This window comes from Myxine glutinosa, chromosome 3 (genome assembly GCF_964187855.1).
Source record: "Myxine glutinosa chromosome 3, kmMyxGlut1.1, whole genome shotgun sequence".
Lineage (NCBI taxonomy): Eukaryota > Metazoa > Chordata > Myxini > Myxiniformes > Myxinidae > Myxine > Myxine glutinosa.
Window position 1 is genome coordinate 117,526,063 of NC_136263.1, and position 23,957 is coordinate 117,550,019.

Here is a 23,957-nt window from a genome sequence, read left to right on the forward strand (position 1 = left end):
ACAGGGGAGGGGAGGAGTAGGGTAAGATGAAGGATGAGAGGGGGAGGTAGGGAGAGCATTTGATAGTGTGTCAGATGTTGCAGAAGAGTTCCAAGAAAGGGAAGGATGAGGAGGATGAAAGGTTTGATGGTGAAGGGATGAGGCACAGTGAGGGGTTGTTTGAGGGGGGGCAGAGGAAAGTAGAAGGTTTGGGGGGGTGGAGGTATGAGATAGAAGGGAGACGAAGTGGGGAGGAGGCAGCTTGGAGGAGGAGGGGGGAGGAGGGAGAATTGGAGAGGAATGGTATGGGGGGAGAATTGAATGGGAGGGATTGGGGGGGAGTTTTGAAGGGGAGGAGTGAGGGGGGAGTTTAGGAGGGGAGGGGCAAGGGAGGAGTTTTGGATGGAAGGGGCAAGGGGGAAGTTTAGAAGTGGAGGGGCAAGGGGGGAGTTTAGGAGTGTAGGGGCAAGGGGGGGGATTTGGAGGGGAGGGGCAAGGGGGGAGTTTAGGAGGGGAAGGGCAAGGGGGGAGATCAGGAGTGGAGGGGCAAGGGGGGGGGATTAGGAGGGGAGGGGCAAGGGGGGAGTTTAGGAGGGGAAGGGCAAGGGGGGAGTTCAGGAGTGGAGGGGCAAGGGGGGAGTTTAGGAGTATAGGTGCAAGGGGGGGGATTTGGATGGGAGGGGCAAGAGGGGAGTTTAGAAAGTGGATGATTAATGAAAGACGAATATTGATAACAAATTGCGTTTGTTGTGATTTTCAAGTTAGCAATCCGATTCAGAACGATGGAGGAGGGATGGAATGAATGTGAATTTAGACCATGTAGTGAGGGAGACATATAAGATATTGAATTTCTTTTTTTTGAAGTGGAATGAGTTGGAGAGGAAATTGAGAAAAGCCTTTTAAATAGGAAGAAAAACAGCGTGTTGTAATATACCACTGAATAAAACACAGAAGGGGAAAGGTTAAACATATTTAAATAATATTTAAACAGAACTGTGAACAATCTTATATGCACAAAAATACCAACGGGGGGAGAGCCGAGAGGGACCACCACGAGTCACATGAACAGGGCAAACGGTGGATGGCAAGGAGATAATGGGGGCGGGGCGAACAGCACACCTGGACAGAAAATACAGGATGAGACAACAGTACACGTGGAGAAAAGAAAATAAATGTTTGTTTTTTTTGGGTTTTTTTGGGGGGGGGGGGGTGGGGATTTAGAACGTTAGACAGAGTATTATGTTCGGGGTAGAAGGGAAAAAACCAAGAGCCAAGCAAAACACGCTTAAGTTAACAAAACACCGACGGGGGTACAACTACAAGGCCACACATGAGGAGCAGAACACGATTAATTAATTACGAGTTACAGGAAATTCAAACCAAAACTAACTATAATCAAACAATATCGCATGGACGATAAAATAACGAGTTGAAATTTGACAATCTATCTGGGGAAATGGGGGAGAAACACGTGGTCGAAGAACGAACGAACGAATAAGAATGAATAAACGAATGAGCACAGAGAAGGTAATGTCTTTTTTTTTTTTTTTTTGAGTTGAGATTTACATAAGGAAGTAGGCTTTGGGGTGGAAAGACTGGGAAAACAGAGAACGAAAGTTATTGGATCACAAACGACAGACCGCTGAGAGAAAAACAAAGCCTCAAGGTTGTACAGTGTACACTGTACAAGACCTCAAGACGACACGAATTAACACGATTTTCAATACAGGTATGAAAGATTTACACCGAAAATCTTTGTCGGGACAATATACGTACATACACCATAAAATAAATACAGTTATAACGAAAATACAAATGGGAACAATTACTTAACTTCCATTTCGATGGAGAGCATGTGGAGCTGCGAAAAAACGAACCCTCGCCAGCAAGACCGGAAACGGAAGTTCAAGCTCGCGGGTTAATTAAGAGGGTGGTAATTTTATTTGAAGAAGAAGAGGAAGACGTTTTCATCACATATAAACATAACGATGGCTCGCTGGCGCGGTGACATCATTCCGCGCACCAAGGGGTGTCGGCCACGCCCGAGGGGTAGGCGTGGCCACGGGATATACACAGGGCGCGCAGCCCCGAGCACCTCAGTGCTATAGTTGAGCTTTGGAATAAAGACTCTTTTTGGTTACCCGCGTTGTTGCTTATCTTCTTGGCAAACAAGTCGTGCGCATAGCACCGCACTTCACTGGTGACCTCGACACTGGTTCAGCCGCCGCTGACCAACAGAATGCGCCAATGTCAAACAACGCGGTCTCGGTGAAGCTCCCTGAGTTTTGGGAAGCTCAGGCCGAGGTATGATTCGTGCAGGCCGAGGCACAGTTCCAACTTCGAGGCATAACGGCGGCTGAGATGCGTTATTACCACGTCATCGCCGCCCTCGGGCCCGGCACAGCCACCCGAGTCATGTCCGTCCTGCGGAACCCACCGGCCGACCACAGGTACGAGGCGCTCAAGCGTCTCCTCATCGCCACATTCGGCCTCACGGAGTGCGAACGGGCCGACCGCCTCCTGGACCTTCCCGAACTCGGCGACACATGACCATCGGTCCGGATGGACTAGATGCTGTCATTGCTGGGTGACAAAGCCCCTGTTTTTTATTCCGGGCGCTCTTTCTACGTCAGCTACCGGCACAGGTACGCCTCGCGTTGGCCGGTTCCAAAATAAAGGAACCCCGCGCTCTGGCCATCCAGGCCGACAAGTTTTTTGCGGCTTGTGACACGCGGGTGAGAGTCGGTGCGGCCGTCGCGGCTCCCGAGGCTGATGCTGCTGCACACCTCGTGGCTCCCGAGGCTGATGCCGATGCACACCTCATGGCCGCCGCCACGCCCCGCCTACCACCACCGCGAAAGCCGCGGCCTCTGCCTCCGCCGCAAACCTGGTGCCGTTTCCACGCAAGCTTTGGCCACAAGGCTAGGAATTGTTGCCCGCCGTGCTCGTTTGGCAAGTCGGGAAACGCCCGGGCCGGCGCTCGGTAGCGGCTTTGAGCGTCGGCCTTTCCGGCAGCCTCCTTTTTGTCATGGACACCTTGTCCGGGCGTCGCTTCCTCTGCGACACAGGCGCACAGGTGAGCATTATCCGCGCCTCCATGTCCGACAAGCGAACTGCGGGCCGGGGCCCCGCATTGCTTGCAGCCAACGGTACACCCATACGCACATTCGGGAAGTGCTGCCTCTCCCTGCGGTTCGGAGGGCAATGCTTTCAATGGACGTTCGTAACCGCCAGCGTGCCCATGGCATTGCTCGGTGCGGACTTCCTATGTGCAAATGGGTTGTTGGTGGACGTGAAGCACAGATGCCTCGTCCAGGCCGAAATGTTCAGCTCGCTTGCTTGCGTGCTGAGCAGTTCGTTGGGCAGCTCCCTGAGCGGCTCGCCAAGCAGCTTGCTGAGCGGTTCGGTCCCGGCGAGGTTGGTCTGTACGCTTCCGGCAGTGGACGAGTTCACCCGCCTTCTCGCCAGCTTCCCGGCCCTCACGCGGCCCACCTTCTCGGCGGTGGCCGTCAAGCACGGGGTGGAGCATCACATCCCCACCGTCGGGCCACCGGTCTATGCCCGGCACGCCGACTCAAGCTGACGAAGCTCGCGGTGGTGAAGGCGGAGTTCGCTACGCTGGAGCGGCTGGGCATCGTACGGCGCTCCAAGAGTGCTTAGACGTCGCCACTGCACATCGTGCCAAAGCCCAGCGGGGGATGGCGGCCGTGCAGAGACTACCGCCGCCTCAATGATGCCACCACCCCCGAGCGCTACCCGGTCCCTCACAATTAGGACTTTTCCGCCCGGTTGGCGAAAATGTCTTTCTTTTCTAAGGTGGACCTCATCCGCGGATACCACCAGGTTCCCGTCAGGCCGGAGGACATACCGGAGATGGCCGTCATTACACCATTCGGCCTCTTCGAGTTTCTTCGGATGCCCTTTGGGTTGAAGAATGTGGCTCAGGCATTCCAACGGTTGATGGACAGCGTCTTGCGCAACTTGGATTGCGTTTACGTCTACCTGGACAACATCCTCGTCGCAAGCGCGTCCCGCGAAGAGCACCTCCGCCACTTCCGCACGCTCTTCGAACGCCTGGGCCAGCATGGCCTGATCATCAACCCCGCCAAGTGCCGGTTCGGCGTCGCTGAAATCGACTTTTTGGGGCACCGCTTCACCAGGCACGGTGCCACCCCCTTACCGGCAAAGGTGGAGGCGGTCAAGGGGTTTCCGTTCCCCCGCACGATCAGGGGGCTCCAGGAGTTCCTGGGCATGGTAAACCTTTACCACCGTTCCCTGCCCCGCGTCGCCCAGCTCCTGCGCCCCCTGCACAAGGCCCTCCGGGGGAAGCCGGGCCAAGGTGACGTTGTTTGGACCGAGCAGATGGACGCGGCGTTCGCGGGCACGAAGCTCGCCTTGGCTAACGCCACCATGCTCGCGCACCCGGCGCTCGATGCACCAATCGCCCTCACCACCGACGCGTCAGACTACGCAGTGGGCGCGGTGCACGAGCAATGGGTGCGTGGTGCTTGGCAACCGCTGGCGTTTTTCAGCCGGCAGCTTCACCCGCACGAACGCCGGTACAGCACCTTCGACCGCGAGTTGCTCGGGCTCCACCTGGCGGTCCGGCACTTCCGCCATCTGCTCGAGGGCCGTTCGTTCACGGCCTTCGTCGACCACAAGCCCCTGGTCTTCGCGATGGCCAAGGTCGCCGAGCCATGGTCGGCCCGGCAGCAGCGTCACCTCTCGGCCGCGTCCGAGTACACGACGGACATCCGGCACGTCGCGGGAAAGGACAACCCGGTGGCGGATTGCCTTTCCCGGTCGGTCGCCCACGCGGTCCACCTCGGGATTGACTATGCCCGGATAGCGGCAGACCAGACCGTGGACCCCAACGTCCAGGCCTTGCGGACCGCCGTCACAGGCCTTCTCGTCACCGAGGTGCCATTCTACGGCGCGGGCACGGCCCTCTTGTGCGACGTCTCCCTCGGGCGGCCTCGCCCCATCGTGCCCGCAGGCTGGCAGCGCCGGGTTTTTGACGCCATCCACGGCCTGTCCCACCCGGGCACGAACGCCTCCCAGAGGCTGGTCGCCGACAAGTTCATCTGGCATGGCCTCCGGAAGGCCGTCCGCGATTGGACCAGGACCTGCCTCGCATGCTAGTGCGCAAAGGTGCACCACCACACCCAGGCCCCGTTGGCCCCGTTCACGGTGCCCGAACGTCGGTTCGACAACGTTCACATGGACTTGGTGGGACCTCTTCCCGCCTCGCGGGGTTTCACCCACATCCTCACCATGGTGGACCACACCACCCGGTGGCCGGAGGTCGTGCCTTTGGCGGCGACGACGGTGGCGGACGTCGCGCAGGCGTTCATCGCCACCTGGGTTGCCCGGTTTGGCGCCCCCTCATACATCTCGTGCGACCGCGGCCCCCAGTTCACCTCGGAGCTCTGGGGGGCAGTCGCGCGGGGGCTCGGCATCCAGCTGCACCGCACCACGGCTTACCACCCCCAGGCCAACGGCCTGTGCGAGCGCTTCCACCGCTCCTTGAAGGCCGCGCTCCGGGCCACCCTCCGCGACGGCAGCTGGGTCGACAGGCTCCCCTGGGTCCTGCTGGGCCTCCGGACGGCGCCCAAGGACGACCTGCGCGCATCCGCGGCGGAGTTGGTCTTCGGACAACCGCTGCGGGTGCCAGGTGAGTTCCTCCCCGACTCCACGGCACCATGGTCACCGAGCCATGGAGTGCTCTACACTGCAAGAGACTGCCCGGAGGTTCGCCCCGGTGCCGACGGCGCACTACGGGTGCCCGCCAACGCACGTTGCCCCGGAGCTTCGCACGGCGGAGTACGTGTTCATCCGCCACGACGCCCACCGGACACCGCTGCGGCCCCCGTACGATGGGCCCTTCTGCCTGCTGGAGACCGGGGCGAAACACTTCACCCTCAACATCGGCGGTACTCCTGACCGCGTTTCCGTGGACCGCCTCAGGCCGGCCCACCTCGACGTGGACCACCCCCCGCCAGTGGCTCGGCCCCCGCGGCGAGGCCGCCACCCGGCGGGCGGACATCCGGCACCGCCCAGCCCCACCGGCACGCCCCCCCCCCGGTCCTGCACCCATCCCAGGTGCCGCCGGAGGCATCCCAGATGAAATCCCGGCATCCTAGATGCCGCCAGCCGCCAGAGGGCGCTTCGGCCAGGTCATCCCTTTGCCCCGTAAACTGACCCTTCAGGTGCGCGGGAATTCTGGGAGGGCGCGTGTGGCGGACACAATGGCTCGCTGGCGCGGTGACATCATTCCGCGCACCAAGAGTGTGTCGGCCACGCCCGAGGGGTAGGCGTGGCCTCGGGATATACACGGGGCGCGCAGCCCCAAGCACCTCAGTGCTATAGTTGAGCTTTGGAATTTTTTTTATTTTTTATTTTTTTTTTGTATACAAGATCGAGGCTCGTGAAAGAGCATACATTAATCACACAAAAAGACAAACCGACACACAAAACACAAAAAACAAGGGGAGCGGCAGACAAGATGGGGAGAGAGGGGGGAGGACACAAAAGAGAGGGGGAAGAAGGGGAAGGACACAAACACAACATTTGAGAGCAGGGACATCGGGAGGACTTGGGGGGAGGTGGGGGAGGATTAAAACATATGAACACTGCAAGGACTCTGGGGTGAATTACCGGGGGTAGAAAAGATCAAGGTTTTCGATGGGGGAAGATAAGAGATGGTGGTGAACAGCTGTTTTAAAGACCTGGAGGGAGGAGTGGGATTGAAGGGAGTTGGGGAGTTTGTTCCAGAGGCGGGAGAAAAGGGGAATGAAAGAGTGAAGGTGAGCAGAGAGCCTAGACTTTGGCAGTTTAACCATAAGAGGGTTGCAGGCAGATCTTGTGCGACCTGAAGGAATATTGGGGGGACAGAGCACAGAGAGAGCTGGGGGAGCAAGGCCGGAGAGGAGTCGGTAGAAGACAGAAAGACCACCAACCTGCCTGCGGTGAGTGAGTGAAAGGCCCTCGGCGTTGACTACATCGCAGGAGATTCCAATGATTCTGAAAGCTTTGGCCTCAACAGCGTGAAGCCGAGCAAGGTGTGAGGCAGGAGCACCAGCCCAGAGGGGGGAGCAGTATTCCATTGAGCTGCGGATGAAAGCCTTGTATGTGGTGAGGAGCTCAGGTGTGCCAAGGAAGGACTTCGCACGACGGAGGATGCCCAGTCGGCGACTGGCTTTGGAGGCCAGCTTGGAAATGTGGTTTTCCCAAGAAAGATCATGGCAGATGGTGAGACCCAAAAGCTTGAGCGACAGAACTTCTTGGAGAGGATTGTTGAGAAAGTAGATGGGAGGGTTGTCCAGTCGATCTTTTCGGAGAGACATAGTAAGAGTGTGAGATTTGTCAGGATTGAAAGACATGTTCCACTTGTTTGACCAGTCTGTGATTTTGTCCAGGTCTTCAGAGAGTGAGGAGGCTGCAGACTGCCGATCTGAGGGAAGAGGCATGGAGCGGCAGAGAGTGGAGTCATCAGCAAAGAGACAGTGAGGATTTCATTTTACAAGCACTGTCGCTGTGGCTTTTGAGCTGCGGAGTTGCCCTCTGGCATAACCAAGTTCTCTCTAAAAATATATATATATTGCTACGGTTTTGAGGTTTGCACAGTGAGTTCAATAAAGGTTAAAATTTGCCCCCCATAGATAGTCACACAAGCAACATGTAGCCTCATTTGTAGTATAGTTATTTCTTCGTATGTGTGAGCATAGGCCATTTCCTATGTTAGTTCTGCGTATGTAAAGCCAGGAAAATAGGCCCTACTGCCACCGAACATCCTACGTCTGTAACCCCAATACAGTTTGTTAACGTTGGTTCATTTTGGGCGAGTTAACACGAGGGAGGCGGAGGAGGATCGGGGCGGAGTCGATGCGGAGTGGCAGGAGCGATGACGGTAAGCATGAGCCGCCAATCAGAGCTCGAGGGTGGTGGCATCAGAGGGCGTGGTGAGAAGAGTCTGGTGAGTTCCAGAAGGTTCGCGGGGCGTGCCTATAAAACCCAATGCGCAAAGCCCTCGAGAGGACTAGCGCTGGAGAACCCAAAGGACTCGCAGGGGAGAGGAATAGCGAAAGGACGCGTGTTGAACCTACAGCCCGAACACGCGGTGCTTGATGAGCTTGATGCGCCTTGCCGCACTTGCATGAGAACGGCTGAGTAACCGCCCTTTGCCGAAAAAGACCGCCCTTTGCCGTAAAAGTCCGCCCATGGCTGTTCCACCCGATATATCTCCTTCGTTTGAGAGACGCACTACGAGCCCCGGTCTTCACCTATCACCATCTTCGCGGGACGCACGTGGACCACGGAGAGCCGGATGGGGCTGAGCCTGGACGACCACATCGGCGTGTTGGTGAACATCGACATCTGCAATCCCCTGTGCGAGTGTGAGTGAGACGGGCCCATTGTCCAGGGATAAGTTAAGACTGTATAAGGATTTCTCTGTGTCTCTTCGTCCTGGAACTGTAAATACGTGTGGGAATCATTAAACCCATCTGTTCTTCCTTTCTTCTTGATTCGATCGTTTCTGTGATTTCTCCAATTGACTAAGCGTGGCACAAATAAGATCACTCCAATCGGGTTCCACTATCTAAGACTGCGCGGATCACGTGTACGCAAACCGCTCGGCGTACTCCAACCTCACGTGGTTCGTGCGAGGCTTGCTACCTCGTTTCCGTGGCGGCACGAGTACTTAGGTACGAGCGAGAATTTGGTCCCGAAACCCTATTTTGCGCTCGCCCGGAAAGGACGTAATAAGTCTCGGTTCTGCCAGGCCAGTAAAGACAAGGGGATTAATCCCCCCTTGATAAGGGGAGAAGGCCGGCGAGAGAACCGCAACAATTGGTGTCAGGAGTGGGGATTTGTAACCTGGGACAAAAAATTTTAGACCAAATTTTGGACACCAATTTTACATATTGGCAGTAACAATTGGTGTCAGGAGTTTGGGATAGGACCCGAAGTGCGTTTAACACACTCCAAATTACGAGCGACCGAAATTTAATTTTTAAGAACCAAATTTAATTCGTGCCATGGCTAGCCAAAGCGGTCGAATGCCGGTGGGAGTAGAAGAGGAGGTAGATGAGGAGGAATTAATAACCCAGGACCCATGGGAAGAATTGGTATAAGAGGAGGACATTGATGAGGGGCCGGCAGTAGGGGTAGAAAATGGCGACGCCTCGCACGTGGCGGCGAGAGCAGAACCCGCTGTACCAACTGTCTTTGACCTGCAGCAGTTCATGGCACGTTTCAGCGAATACATGGCAGAGTCAAAGTGCGACAATAATAAAAGGAGTGAGGAAATGAGAGAAATAAAAGATGGGTTAACTGGGTTGGAAAACAAAATGGGTGGCCAATTGAAAGAATTGGGGGACAAATCCACCCGGGACATAGAAAAAATGGGTAGCCAATTGAAAGAATTGGGGGACAAATCCACCCGGGAATTGGAAAAGATGAGGGTGGCGTCAAAGAAAGAAATAAAAGAGGCAGGGAAGGACATAAGGCAAAGGTTGAGCGAGGAGGTCGCAAAGGGACGCGACGAGGTAACGCGGTGCGAGGAACGCGTGGAGTGCGAGGTGGAGCAGGGCGCGGCTGCATGGACCGAGGGAGTAGAAATCGCGACTCGGGGTGTGGAAAAGCCGACGGCCATCGAATTGGAAAAAGAAATTTTATTGGCACCGGCGGTCGTCGAGGAAAAAGAAATTATAGTTGAAATTGGGGCCAAAGAGACGGCAGAAATAGAGGAAATAGCATCGAGGGAAAAAATGGAATTTGCACAAAGGTTGCATTTGCACCGTGATGTCGGGATTGCTAACCCCAATGAAGGTTTGCAGGTGGTGCTGCCGCGGAAGAAGGTCCTTAAGGTGAGCAGGAGTGTGTATGGCGGGAAAAGATTTTTGGCGTGCTTGGGATCGAGACGGAGCCCGCGCGCTCGTGGAAGGTCCTTTGTACGGTGTACGAGAGCGTATGGCGCGCGTGTGAGAAAGACGTGTGCACCGGAGCGTGAGTGTATAACGGAATGTGAGTGGGAAGAGGGCGTCGAAGAAGAGTGTGTTACAGAGTGTGCGATGGGCAAGGAGAGTGAGAGCAAATGCACACCAGAGCGTGTTGTAGAGAGTGTGCAGGAGTGCACACCAGAGCGTGTGATTGGGTGTGCAACAGGAGAGTGCACACCCATGGGTAAGTGTGCACTTATTGGGTGTGTACCAGAAGAGTGCACACCCGTGGACGTTGCGGAGTACGTAACGGGAGAGTGTACGCGAGGGTGTGCGATGGCCGATTGTGTAACGGAGTGTGTGAGGGGTATGAGTGCACCTGGGTGGTGTGCGCCTGAGTGTGCAAGAGAAGAGTATGCACAGGAGAGTGCAGTAACAGAGAAGTGTGCAGTGAAGGAGTGTATGGGAGGCACTGGAGCGCCGTGGTGTACGAAAGTGGAGTGGGTCGCGTGTGGTGAAAACGCGGCTCGAGCATCGACACAGACCGGGGGAGCATTTAGCGTGACGTATAGCCGACGCGAGCCCTCGGTGCGTGGTGTGCCTTGTGTGCGGCGGGGATCGGCGGGGATCGGTGCCGCGGCGTTCTCGCAAGGAGTGCCATGCACGGTTCGCGCCGGGCCCTGCCCTGTATGGTCGGTGCCGCGTCGTGGCGGGAAAGGCGATCGGCACGGTTCAAGGGGGGGTAGGAGAGATCGGAACCGCGCCCCCTGGGGGCTGCGGTGCTCCGACCATGGGCGGTTGGGCCATTGTGCATGGGACCGCAAGGCACCGCACAGAGATGGCACCTTGAACCTTGGCCCAAGCATGCCTCCTCCCCTGAATCGAAAATGCCGGATGGACCCAACCAGCAGTAGACCAACCACCCGCATGCATCGCTCGGCTTTTCGAAGCCGAGCTGTGATGGCGATGTATTTCCACATGGAGAGGCTCGAGTGCAGTGGACGGATAGTAATAGTGTTGGCGAATGGTGCCCGGCGAGGGGGAATGGTGGTATCACCATTGCTCACACGATTTTGGGGCTCATGAGCATTAGTTTAGGGGGATGGCATTGAAATGCACATGGAGGGACCAGCGATGGTTATCTCCATGGGGCACTGAAGCTCACCGAGGGCGGGCTATGATAATTGTTAGGGATTTAGTAAATGACAGTAGAGGACATGAGAGTTAAGTAGCCACATTTGTACAGGTAGAGGGGATGTAGAGAGATTAGAAGGATGATAACGACGAAGGGTGTGCTTAGTGTAAGGGAAGACGGGGAAGCACGAGTTTTAGGGGAAGTAGTCAGCTAGATGATGCTGTGTGTGTGTAGTAGTGTTTGAGGAATTGTGTATGGAGACAAATGGAATTGTGTTTGAGGGGCGTGAATTGACTTGCATGGTGTGCAAGTGGGGAACAGGTGTGTGAGCACAAGAGGTGTGCAAGAGAACTTGGTGTGTGGAAGAATATTTGGTGTGGAATGCTTGGTGGGAGATAGAAGGTGTGGAATGCATGGTGCGAAGGAGTGAATGGGGGGATATGGACCCCTTCACGAATACCCGGGGTGGATAGTTTAAAGTTAGGTAGAGGGCTTAGGTAAATTGTTTGGATATTGACACCTGTGGTGCGGGAAGTAGCCAGAAGTGCTTGGTTGGGTGCATGAGTCTATGAAATGGCTGGGCGTGTGGGCTTTGTTGGTGCATATGGTTATTGGGGCACTCTGCCACTGGTAGTCTGTCAGCCAGGTGAGGCCGCAGGTAGGCTCTGGGAGCCAGTTAGAGTAGTTGTTGAGTGGGGCCTGAGGATCCCAGGAGAGGCCCCAGGTAGCCCAATGCCGAGGAGGCCATCAGGGGGTGAGAGAGCCAAGAGGGGCCTTCCCCCAATTTAGGTAGTCGCATGGAGCAAGGTAAGCTCGGGTGGCGACTTCAGTGGCGGAGGTGCGCAGGTAGTTGGACCTGCTAGTGGAGCCACACGACCCAGCCCCAAAATTGTGCAAAGGCACAGTGTGAAAAATTGGGGAGTGAGACCCAAATTTGTAGGGCGCCGCAGAGTGGTCATTGGGAATCAGGTTTTTAGAACCACATAGTTTAAAGAGGCCAATTGGCAGGGTATGACCCCGGGTAGTGTAAAGGAGTTAATGTCAGTAGAGTAGTTAGGATTTGAGGAAGTCCCTTCGCGCCATCCACACCCATTCACCAAGGTGACAAAGCTCCGCACCAGCACCAGGTGATTGATTTGATTAAGTGAGACGCATCTCGACGTGATGAGACAATGTGTTTATTCCATTCCTTCCTTCCTGGGAGGGATTGGAAGACGAATTTGGCTTAGAGGGGGATATGGGAGACAGGACGTAGTGATGAATTTGTAAATATAAGGAAGGGCTAGGGTACTGTAGTGTAAGCTGACGTTGGGGGGTACGGACGGTTAGGGACGATCTTGCTCTGCTCGCTCTCCCACGCCCCTCCTGCTGCATTACCTCGTGTTTTGGTGTACCTTTGAACCCTTTCCGTTTGCTGACTGTGCTTTGTCTCTCCTCCCCACCCATGGACCCACTTTGGAGGAGGAGTTGTGTAGCAACATCGGAATGTGCAGCTGCACCTAGGTACACATGTGCAGCTGCACCTTGCTGCACTTTTCTACACCCGTGCAGATGAACTGCGTGGAACTTTGCTGCCGTTTCACTGGTTATAACTTGGCTGCCTGTGTGCAGCACTTGTTGCCACAGACACTTTGTTGCACATCATCACATTACACATTATGGACCACACGTTTGGTGGCTTTACACTTTGCTGCAATCTTACCTTGCATCTTCGGACCACGTATTTTGAGTGGCATCAATGTCACGCAGACGGACCACAGAAGGTTGGCCCTGCTTGGCCAGGAATTAATAAAACCAACACGGGTTTTTGTACATTTTATTCTTGGTGTGCCAGGAAAGAAGAACAGTAGGTTTTATTGCACACAGAAGATGCGACATGCAGGAAGACAGAAGATGCCAGACATCAGCAGCAAATGTGAACTTTTTGAAATGTGTTTTGTGTATTGGTGCTTTGATGTGCTTTCTCTCCCTTCCAATCTTCTTTCCACAAAGAACAGGTCCTGGGTTATAGAACTATAAATAAGTAGGTTTTGTGCTTGTAAATAATAGATGCTGCCCACCGGCTTTATGTGTAGTTTGAGATAATTCCGCATTTCGGTTAGCTGTGGGAGTGAGTCTGTTAGAGTTAGTTACACAACGCAGTAGGTGGGACATATTTAGTGTTATAAAACTGTCGCATACACGGGTTAGAGTAAATGTTAGGGGGAACCACATCTAAGTGTCACACATAATTAAAAGTTAGTCCCACCTCTTGCTCAAAACCGGTCGTTCCCACTTGTGTAGGTTCGACTCGGGGACGAGTCTGACGAGGGAGGGGGGCAGTGCTACGGTTTTGAGGTTTGCACAGTGAGTTCAATAAAGGTTAAAGTATGCCCCCCATAGATAGTCACACAAGCAAAATGTAGCCTCATTTGTAGTATAGTTATTTCTTCGTATGTGTGAGAATAGGCCATTTCCTATGTTAGTCTGCGTTGTGTAAAGCCAGGAAAATAGGCCCTACTGCCACCGATCATCCTACATCCGTAACCTTAATACAGTTTGGTAACGTTGGTTCATTTTGGGCGAGTTAACACGAAGGAGGCGGAGGAGGATCCGGGCGGAGTCGAGGCGGAGCGGCAGGAGCGATGACGGTAAGCATGAGCCGCCAATCAGAGCTCGAGGGTGGTGGCGTCAGAGGGCGTGGTGAGAAGAGTCTGGTGAGTTCCAGAAGGTTTGCGGGTCGTGCCTATAAAACCCGATGCGCAAAGCCCTCGTGAGGAATAGCGCTGGAGAACCCAAAGGACTCGCAGGGGAGAGGAATAGGGAAAGGACTCGTGTTGAACTTTCAGCCCGAACGCGCGGTGCTTGATGAGCTTGATGCGCCTTGCCGCACTTGCATGAGAACGGCTGAGTAACCGCCCTTTGCCGTAAAAGACTGCCCTTTGCCGTAAAAGTCCGCCCCTTGCTGTTCCGCCCAATATAACTCCTTCGTTCGAGAGACACGCTACGAGCCCCGGTCTTTGCCTATCACCATCTTCTTGGGACGCACGTGGACCACGGAGAGCCGGGCGGGGCCGAGCCTGGATGACCACATCGGCGCGATGGTGAACATCGACATCTGCAATCCCCTGTGCGAGTGTGAGTGAGACGGGCCCATTGTCCAGGAATAAGTTAAGACTGTATAAGGATTTCTCTGTGTCTCTTCGTCCTGGAACTGTAAATACGTGTGGGAATCATTAAACCCATCTGTTCTTCCTTTCTTCTTGATTCGATTGTTTCTGTGATTTCTCCTATTGACTAAGCGTGGCACGAATAAGATCGCTCCAATCGGGTTCCACTATCTAAGACTGCGCAGATCACGTGTACGCAAACCGCTCGGCGTACTCCAACCTCACGTGGTTCGTGCGAGGCTTGCTTCCTCGTTTCCGTGGTGGCGCGAGTACTTAGGTACGAGCGAGAATTTGGTCCTGAAACCCTATTTTGCGCTCGCCCGGAAAGGACGTAATACGTCTCGGTTCCGCCAGGCCAGTAAAGACAAGGGGATTAATCCCCCCTTGATAAGGGGAGAAGGCCGGCAAGAGAACCGCAACAATATATTTATTTATATATATATATATATATATATATATACGTATATATATGTATATATGTATATATGTATATATATATATATATATATATATATATATATATATATATATATATATATATATATATATATATATTGCTCTGCCTGTGTATTAACCACACCTATAACTTTTAACCTTTTTGCCGATACAAAAGTGCAGTTAATACACCAGAAAATACAGTACTTTGGAGAAGTCCCTTTGGCAGTGATTATAGCTTCGAGTCTTGTGGGGTAGGTCTGCATTAGCTTTGCACATCTGGATTTGGGGAGTTTCTCCCATTCTTCCTTGCAGATTTGATCAAGCTCTGTCAAGTTGGATGGGGAGCGGGGAGCGTTAGTGAACAGAAATCTTCGTCTTCCACATTTTCTCAATGGGATTCAAGTCTTGGCTTTGGCGAGGCAGCTGAAGGACTTTCACGTTCTTGATCTGAAGCCATTCCAGTGTTGTTTTTGCTGTATGATTGGGGTCATTGTCCTGTTCGAACATAAATATTTGCCGCATTCTATGGTCTTTTGCACTCTGAAGCAGGTCATCCTCAAGGATATGCCTGTTTTTGTTCCATCTATCCTTACAAGTCTCCCAGTCCATGTCGCTGAAAAGCATCCCCAGAGCATGATGATGCCAATATCATCCTTCACGGTAAAGATGGCATTAGCAGAGTGATGAGCTGAGCTTGGTTTCCTCCAGACTACTGCTTTACATTCAGGCCAAAAATTACAAAATTCATCTCATCATAACACAAAATATTTTGCCTCATATTCTCAGAGTATTTCGCATGCCTTTTTTCAAACTCCAGGTGTGCTGTCATGTGCCTTTTTCTCAGGACTGGCTTTCATGTGGCCACTCTCCCATAAAGCCTATATTTGTGAAGTGCTGCAGTGACTGTTGTCATTCCAGCATGTTCTCCCATCTCAGCGAAGGAACTCTGTAGTTCTGTCAAAGTGGTCAATGGTTTCTCGGTCACACCCCCCTGACCAATGTCCTCCTTGCCCGGTTGCTCAGTTTGGTTGGACGGCCAGCTCTATGAAGAGTCTAGGTAGTACCATATTATTTCCAATTCCTAATGACACAGCTCACTGTGCTCTTGGGAACGTTCAACACTCTATTAATTGTTTTACACCCTTCTCCACATCTATGCCTCCTAACAATTATTATAGTTCTACAGACAGGTCCTTGGACTCCATGGTAGAATTTCTGCTCAGACATGAACTGTCAACTGTGGGACCTTATATAGAAAGGTGTGTTTCTTTCTAAATCATGTCCAATCGATCAATTTGGCCACAGATAGACTCCAATCAGGTTGTCGAGACATCTCAAGGATGATCAAAGGAAATTGGATGCACCTGAATTCAATTTGAAGTGACATAGCAAAGGGGTTGAATACTTATTGACTCAAGACGTTGAGTCTCGGGGAGATCTCGCGAGATGGGGAGATCTCGACGGGGAGATCTCGTGAGACGGGAGATCTCGGGGAGATCTCGCGAGATCACGGCGAGGTCACGACGAGGTCAAGGCGAGGTCAAGACGGGGAGATCGAGGTCAATGCGAGGTCAAGACGGCGAGGTCAAGACGGGGAGATCTCGCGAGACCACGGCGAGGTCACGTCTTTTCGAAGCTGTTCCATGCGCTCACGCTTTCGAAGCGAAGTGATCTTTCTCAATTGTGTTTTTGTCGAGACTGTATCTATCTTTCGGTGTATGTACCTATAGCGTATCTTTTGGAAAATTTTCGGTGCTAATTTTTCGTACATGTATACACAATCGTCGGTTAATGCGTATCGAGTATTCTGCGGCCTAGTACTCGTAGGCTTAGGCTACTGTACCGTCTCCGACCTTGTGGTTTTGTTTTTCTCTCAGCGATTCGTCGAATGCGCTGCAATTATTTTCGTTCTCTGTTTCGTCCCAGTCGTTCACCCCATACCTCCTTGTTTAATATCTCTACTCAAAAAAAAAAAACCCCCAAAAATATTTCCTTCCCAGGTCTTATTCGTTTATTTGTTGTTCTTATTTGTTCGTTCGTTCTTCGTTCGCGATCACGCGATCACGTGGTTAGAAATGTATAATCTCTCCCCTGAACAACTATTTTCTCTCATATATTATAACACCCTTTTCTTCTTTTCCTACAAAAGGATGCTTTCGTCTTGCTCACCAAATCTATTCATTCCAAAAAATATATAAAATACCATCTCTTACAGTTCCTCCTTTCTACATTCCCTAAACTATCAAGAACTCCACCCATCCTCCAGTGTCCTCAAACGTATTTTTGACTCGAAGGTCTCAAACTCATTTTGCAAAAAATGTTCGTTTCCCATGAATCATACACTTTTCAAAATCCAATCTCTCCCCTCCCCTCCAAATCCTCCCCATCATCCATCCCTTTCAAATCTCCCCCCTTGCCCCTTCCATCCCCTCCCTCCTAAACTCCCCCCACACCCCTCCCCTCCGAGACTCTCCCTCGCTCCTCCCCTCCTAGACTCCCCTCTCACCCCTCCTCCTCAAAGCATCCTCCCTGCTTCTTCCCCCTTCCAACTTTCACCTTCATCTCCCCCAACCTTCTGCCTCGCTCTTCCCCCTCCTCAAATAACACCTCAATGTGCCTCACCCAATCTCCATCAAACCTTTTGTCCGCCCCATTCTTCCCTTTCTCCAAGCTATTCTGAAATCTCTGCAATCTCTGACACACCTTCAACAGCTCTCCCTACCTCTTCCTCCTCTTCCACATCTTACCCTACCCCTCCCCCCCCCCCCCTGTTCTGGACCCGATGCTCCCCCCCTCTTCATTAACGGTATGGACCTCAAACATCCGGGGCCTTCGCTCAAACTTGACTGACCTCTCCATACAGGTTGCTTCTGACAAACCAGATGTGATCTGCTTAACAGAAACTTTCCTCCTTCATGATGTCTCTGATGCCTTGGTATCTCTCCCAGGTTACTCCGTCCTCCGGTATGATAGACCTGAGCCTCGTCCTGGAGGTGGGGTTGCTATCTTTATAAAAAAAACTCTCTTCCTCACTCACCCTCCACTTCCCTCTCTCCACCTCACCCCCAGGAATACCTTTGGCTACGGCTTCCCCTTCGCTCCCACCTTTTGTTCATATGTGTGTTGTACCATCCACCAAACAGCGATGACTCCATCTACATCTCGCTGTCTGATAATATGGACCAACTTCTATCTACCCATCCCAACTCTCTCTTCCTCATATGTGGTGATTTCAATTGTCACCATGCCAGTTGGCTGGGTGTGGGTACCTCTCTCACCAGCCATGGCTCTTCAGCAAAGGACTTCTGCGACTCACTGGGACTGACACAATCTGTCAATTTCCCGACCCGGATCTCAGTCAACGGAGCATCTTCTCTTCTGGATTTGGTTTTGACACACTTCCCTGAAAATGTCTGCTGCTCTTCTCCTGCTCCAATCGGCTCATCTGATCATGTGCTTGTCAAAGTGGACATCTCTCTGACCATTCTCAGAGAGCCTCCTCAGCGTCGACGAGTCTGGCATTTCACTCAGGCCAACTGGCACGGTCTTCAAGCAGCCATCAATCATCTGGACTGGTCTCCCATCTCTACCGCCTCTGACACCAACTCATCCTGGGAATTCTTTCAAAGTAAATTGCTCTCTCTCATGCACAGATTTATCCCATCTCGTCTTCAGTTGTCATACCCTTCCTCCCGTCCATGGTACACGGAATCTTGTGGTGAGGCTGTTGCCCTGAAACAACTTGCTTTCGTCTCCTGGAAAGCAAATCCAACGGAAGGAAATCTCATTTCCTTTCACAAAGCCCGAAACAAGTGTGTGTCCACCCTCAGGAGAGCCAGGAAACAATATCTCACCGTTCTCAAGACCGAACTCTCTTATCTGTCTCCCTCTTCCAAATCCTGGTGGCGTCTGGTCAAATCTGTTTCTGGTGTTTGTTCCCCCTCCATCCCCTCCCTCACCTCAAACGGCTTAATGGCTGACTCCGCACGTGAAAAAGCTGAATGCCTCAACTCTGTGTTTGCCTCTAAATCTTGTGTCCCAAACCCATCCCTCTCTGTACCGACCATACCCAGTTGTACCCAGCTGCTCCTGGACTCTGTGTTCTTTCCTCCTGACAAGGTGGAAAAGTTTCTGTCAACCCTCGACTCTGATTCTGCAACTGGTCCTGACGGCATCAGCCCACGGGTCCTAAAATCATGTTCTTCCGCTCTTTTACTCCCTCTTTCTGTTCTCTTCACCCTCTCTTTTGCTCAAGGTCATCTGCCATCTGCTTGGAAATCAGCCAACATCACCGCTTTGCACAAAAAAGGTGCAAAAACAGATCCCAGCAACTGCAGACCAATCAGCCTTCTCCCAATTATCAGCAAAGTCATGGAATCCATCATTGCTTCAGATATGAAATCTTTCCTCTTCTCCAATGGCTTGATCTCTGATCATCAATTTGGTTTCAGACCTGGTCACTCTACTCTGGACATGCTGCTTCTGCTTTCTCAACAATGGATGGAGGTCCTCAACGCCAAACAGGAAATTAGAGCTGTCTCCCTTGACATTTCACGTGCCTTCGATACGGTCTGGCACCCTGCTCTGCTCACCAAACTCTCCTCCTTTGGTATCCATGGAAATCTCCACGCATGGCTGGCGGACTTCCTCTCTGGTCATAGTCAACATGTGGCCCTGAATGGGTTTCTCTCATCTCCTCTTCCTGTTCAGGCTGGAGTTCCCCAAGGTAGTGTTCTGGGCCCTGTGCTTTTTCTGGTCTTCATCAATGATCTCTCTGACTCTCTTGAAAATCCTCTCTATCTCTTTGCTGACGACTCTACTCTCTGTCGCTCCATTCCTCATCCCTCAGATTGGCAGTCTGCAGCCTCCTCACTCTCTGCAGACCTGGACAAAATCACAGACTGGGCAAACAAATGGAACATGTCTTTCAATCCTGATAAATCTCACACTCTTACGATGTCTCTCCGAAAAGACCGACTGGAAAACCCTCCAATCCACTTTTTGAATAATCCTCTCCAAGAAGTTCTGTCACTCAAGCTTTTGGGTCTCACTATTTGCCATGATCTTTCCTGGGAAAACCACATTTCAAATCTGGCCTCCAAAGCCAGTCGCCGACTGGGCATCCTCCGTCGTGCGAAGTCCTTCCTTGGCACACCTGAGCTCCTCACCACATACAAGGCTTTCACCCGCAGCTCTATGGAATACTGCTCTCCCCTCTGGTCTGGTGCTCCTGCCTCACACCTAGCCCGTCTTCACGCTGTTGAAACCAAAGCGTTCAGAATCATTGGAATCTCCCGCGATGAAGCTAACTCCAAGGGCCTTTCACTCACTCACCGCAGGCAGGTTGGTGGTCTTTCCATCTTCTACCGACTCCTCTCTGGCCTTGCCCCCCCCCAGCCCTCTCTGGGCTCTGTCCCCCAAATATTCCTACAGGTCGCACAAGATCTGCCTGCAACCCTCTTATGGTTAAACTGCCAAAATCAAGACTTTCTGCTCACCTTCACTCCTTCATTCCTCTTTTCTCCCGCCTCTGGAACAAACTCCCTCACTCTCTTCAATCCCACTCCACCCTCCAGGTCTTTAAAACAGCTGTTCACCACCATCTCTTATCCTCCCCCATCCAAAACCTTGATCTTTTCTACCCCCGCTAATTTCGGTCCCCTTGTGTTTTATACCTCCCCCCCCCCCCTCCCCCTCCCACGCCTCCTGCCCCCATGCCCTCTCCCTCCCACACTTCTCCCTGCTCTCAAATGTTGTGGTTGTGTGCTTCCCCTTCTCTCCCCATCTTGTCTTCCGCTCCCTCTTTTTGTATATTTTGTTTGTCTGGTTGATTTGTTTGTGAAATAAATGTTAGCTCTTTCACGAGCCTCGATTCAGTATACAAAAAAAAGAAGAAAAAAAGAAGACATTTCAGCTTTTAATTTTTAATTATTTTGTAAAGATTTCGAAAAGAAAACCCCCCCTTGACAATATGGTGTGTTTTGTGTGTATCAGTGACAAAAAATCTCAATTTAATTCCACTTTGAATTCAGGCTGTAATATAACATGCAAGGGGTGTGAATACTTTCTGAAGGCACTGTATGCTGACGATAGCAACCTGTTGGAAGAAAGAAAAGAAGACTTGATGAAATTGCTGCAAATAGTGAAGAAGGAAAGTGAAAAGGCTCGTCTTTATTTAACCCTAAAAGAGACAAAAATCTTGTCAAATAAGAAGATCAACGTGTTCAGATTGGGGACGATCATGTGTAAAGAGTGGAAAGTTTCATTTTCCGGGTTCTAATATTGAAGTGGATGGAGAATGTCGAGGAGAACGTAACAGACAGTTAACATTGGGGAGAACAGAAATGCCAGGATTGACAAAGATCTGGAAAGACAAAGATGTAACATGACATGTGAAAAGATGTGACAAACCAAGTGGAGGCTGGTGTGGTGAATACCCCGCGTATTTCAAGTTGCAATGTATGGATGTGAGTCGTGGATCTTGAAAAAGAAATAAAGGAAGAAGATTAACAGTTTTGAAATCTGGTACTGCAGACCAATGTTAAAAGTTCCATGGACTGCAAGAAGAACAAACAAATCGGTGCTTGAATCAATTTAGATCATCATGTACATTAGAAGCACTGATGGTGAAACAGAAACTGTCATACTTTGGACACATCATGCGTGTAGAAAATGAACGTCTGGAGAAGTCAACCATGCTTGGTATGATTGGGGGAGAAGAGGAGGAAGAGGAACACCGTGTATGTGCTGGATGGATGAGAGCTTTGTGAAAAAAGTGCAGGAAAGGGAAGTTTGGAGAAATCTGGCCATGAATGTCACCATAAATCAGCTCCGACTTGACATACCACATATCACGTACAGTATGTAAAATCTGAATCCCCTAACTAATGGGACTCGATTTGTACCTTGAGGAGACAAGACACAGATCGAGTCACATTACAGCAGGTGCTGCACCACCTGTTCACAACAAGCATCGTCTCCCCCAGTAGCACATTGTCTCTGCTCTGCCGAGTACCAGTTAGAAGGTAGGGGTGCAGTCAGGCGAAATAAATGTAAACAAAAACGGCTCTTCTGGCCTGAATACGATATTACACTGATGGCATGCACACATGTAAACCACCACTTCACTCCAAACTAAGATGGCTTCCACAACGATACTCAGGTCTTTGAAGACTGAGTTTAAATACTCACAATCACAGGTGAATGAAAGCACCAAAAAACGAATTTGCAGTATCTTGTCCTGATGAGCTCATAATATGAGGATGAATCCGGGCATTAAAAAGGGTATGTGTTGCTTCCTTGCTTGACACTCAACATTTAAACTCAGGACAGAGCACGAACAAACATCACTGGGAAGGCAATTACTTTTTGGAAATACCGACTTCTTTCCTGGAAGTCATAGCAGTGTCCATGTGTTTTATACCTCTCCCACCTCATGCCTCCTACCCCCAAGCCCTCTCCCTCCCACAGATCTCCCGATGACCCTGCTCTCCATATTGTCTCCCGCTCCCTTCATCATATGTTTTATGTTTGATGTGGCAGTTTGTCTTTTTGTGATCAATGTTAGCTCTTACACGAGCCTCGATCTTGTATCCAAAAAAATTTAAAAATAAAATAAAAACACCCAGTTTAACCCAAATCCAGAATATCCAAATGCATTGAAGACCAGTAAAAAATGACGGCAATCTAGATTCTAAAACGTCTAAGACTCCAGCTACATTTGTTACCCGATCTTGTAAGATTGGACACCAGCGTTGTCCGTGTAACCAGCATGGAGATCTTTTGCCAGGCCATGTATGCGGATTCATCAGTAAGAAGCTCTTTACAGAATTCCACAAAATTGTCAAATTGTACTGTAATGAAATTGTGTCTAAGTTGAACCCAGATGCTATGCTGGCTCCGACCACTGAGGGGCTTCCATAAGAACTCGGACGGACATCGCTCCGATTCATTCCTGTGACATTTATCCTGTGTGGTAGTGCATATACGAATGGTGTGTATTGCTGGGTGTGCCAAGCTTGCTTGTACCAATTGCCAATTAATTATTACTTCTATGATAACGGTATACTGATATTACTCTTGCTGATTTCTTACAGGTGTTACTAGGGATCGATTCTGAATTAAACCTACTATTGGGACAATGTTGTAGATCTGATTTTTACAACATGTACTACACAGTGCCAGTCACCTCAGCCACATCCAAGCGAAGTCATCCAGTCCTGAGAAGAGTGAGAAACCACCTGAGGTCAACCATGAGCCAACAAAGGCCGAACAACACTCTCATCTGCCATGCCATGAAATATCGCACAGACATGATCGACATATTGACATTAACGAATAACTTTTGTCAAGCCAATGATTCAAGGATCAAGTATTCTGGCTAATTTGACTGAAGCCAAACAAACTCAGAAAATGGGCAAAGTGCATCAAATGAAGTTTTGAATTTTGTAATTTTCCACCAATTTTTGCTGAAATACACAGCTTCCAAAATAGACAACTGCCGTTACGTCACGTTCAGCCTGATGGTCATTTTTTTTTTCTTCTCTCTTTAAATTACTTAAAACCATGAAATATTTTGCCGATCCATCCCTCTCCCTCCTCTCAAAAGACCAGAAAATGTGCCAGTGTGTAAAATGCAGACTATAATTTCAAAATATATTTTGGGGGGAGGGGGACTGCCACGGAGCCCCCGAGCAGATCATGCCTATGGTGCATGCAGTAGTGATGGCAGATTTTTTAAGCGGAGAAACCTCTTCAATATTTGGCCATGTCCTTTCTATCCGTCCGTGAAATTACAAAGAAGAAGAACCTTTCTAACCCACCGTGTTTAATTCCAAAGCGTTCTAAAGGGCAATTTTAATGGGTTTCGTTCGTTTATCGGCTTCTTTTTTTTTTAGTATACCAAGTCGAGGCTCGTGTAAGAGCTAACACATAGAACATATAATAAATGGAGCAGGAGACAAGAGGGGGAGAGAGAGAGAGAAGTATAACAACAGTAGAGAACAGGGACATCGGGAGATCTGTGGAAGGGAGAGGGTTGGGGCGGGGGTACACGGAATAAACAAGATGGACACTACAGGGAATTTCAGAAAAGAAAACGGAATTTGAAAAAGGTGGATTTGGGGCGTATGAACCCTTTGAGTACGGATGACGTCCAGTGCCGCAACCCGCGAAAGTCTTGTGTATGGATGACGTTGATACACGTCATCGACTATACCTATAAATAGATCGTCAGTACGTGGTTGCATTCCCGTACCAAAATGCCAAATTAATCCCGTACCGGGGGTATTTTTATCAAAAAAAAAAATCCCGTAC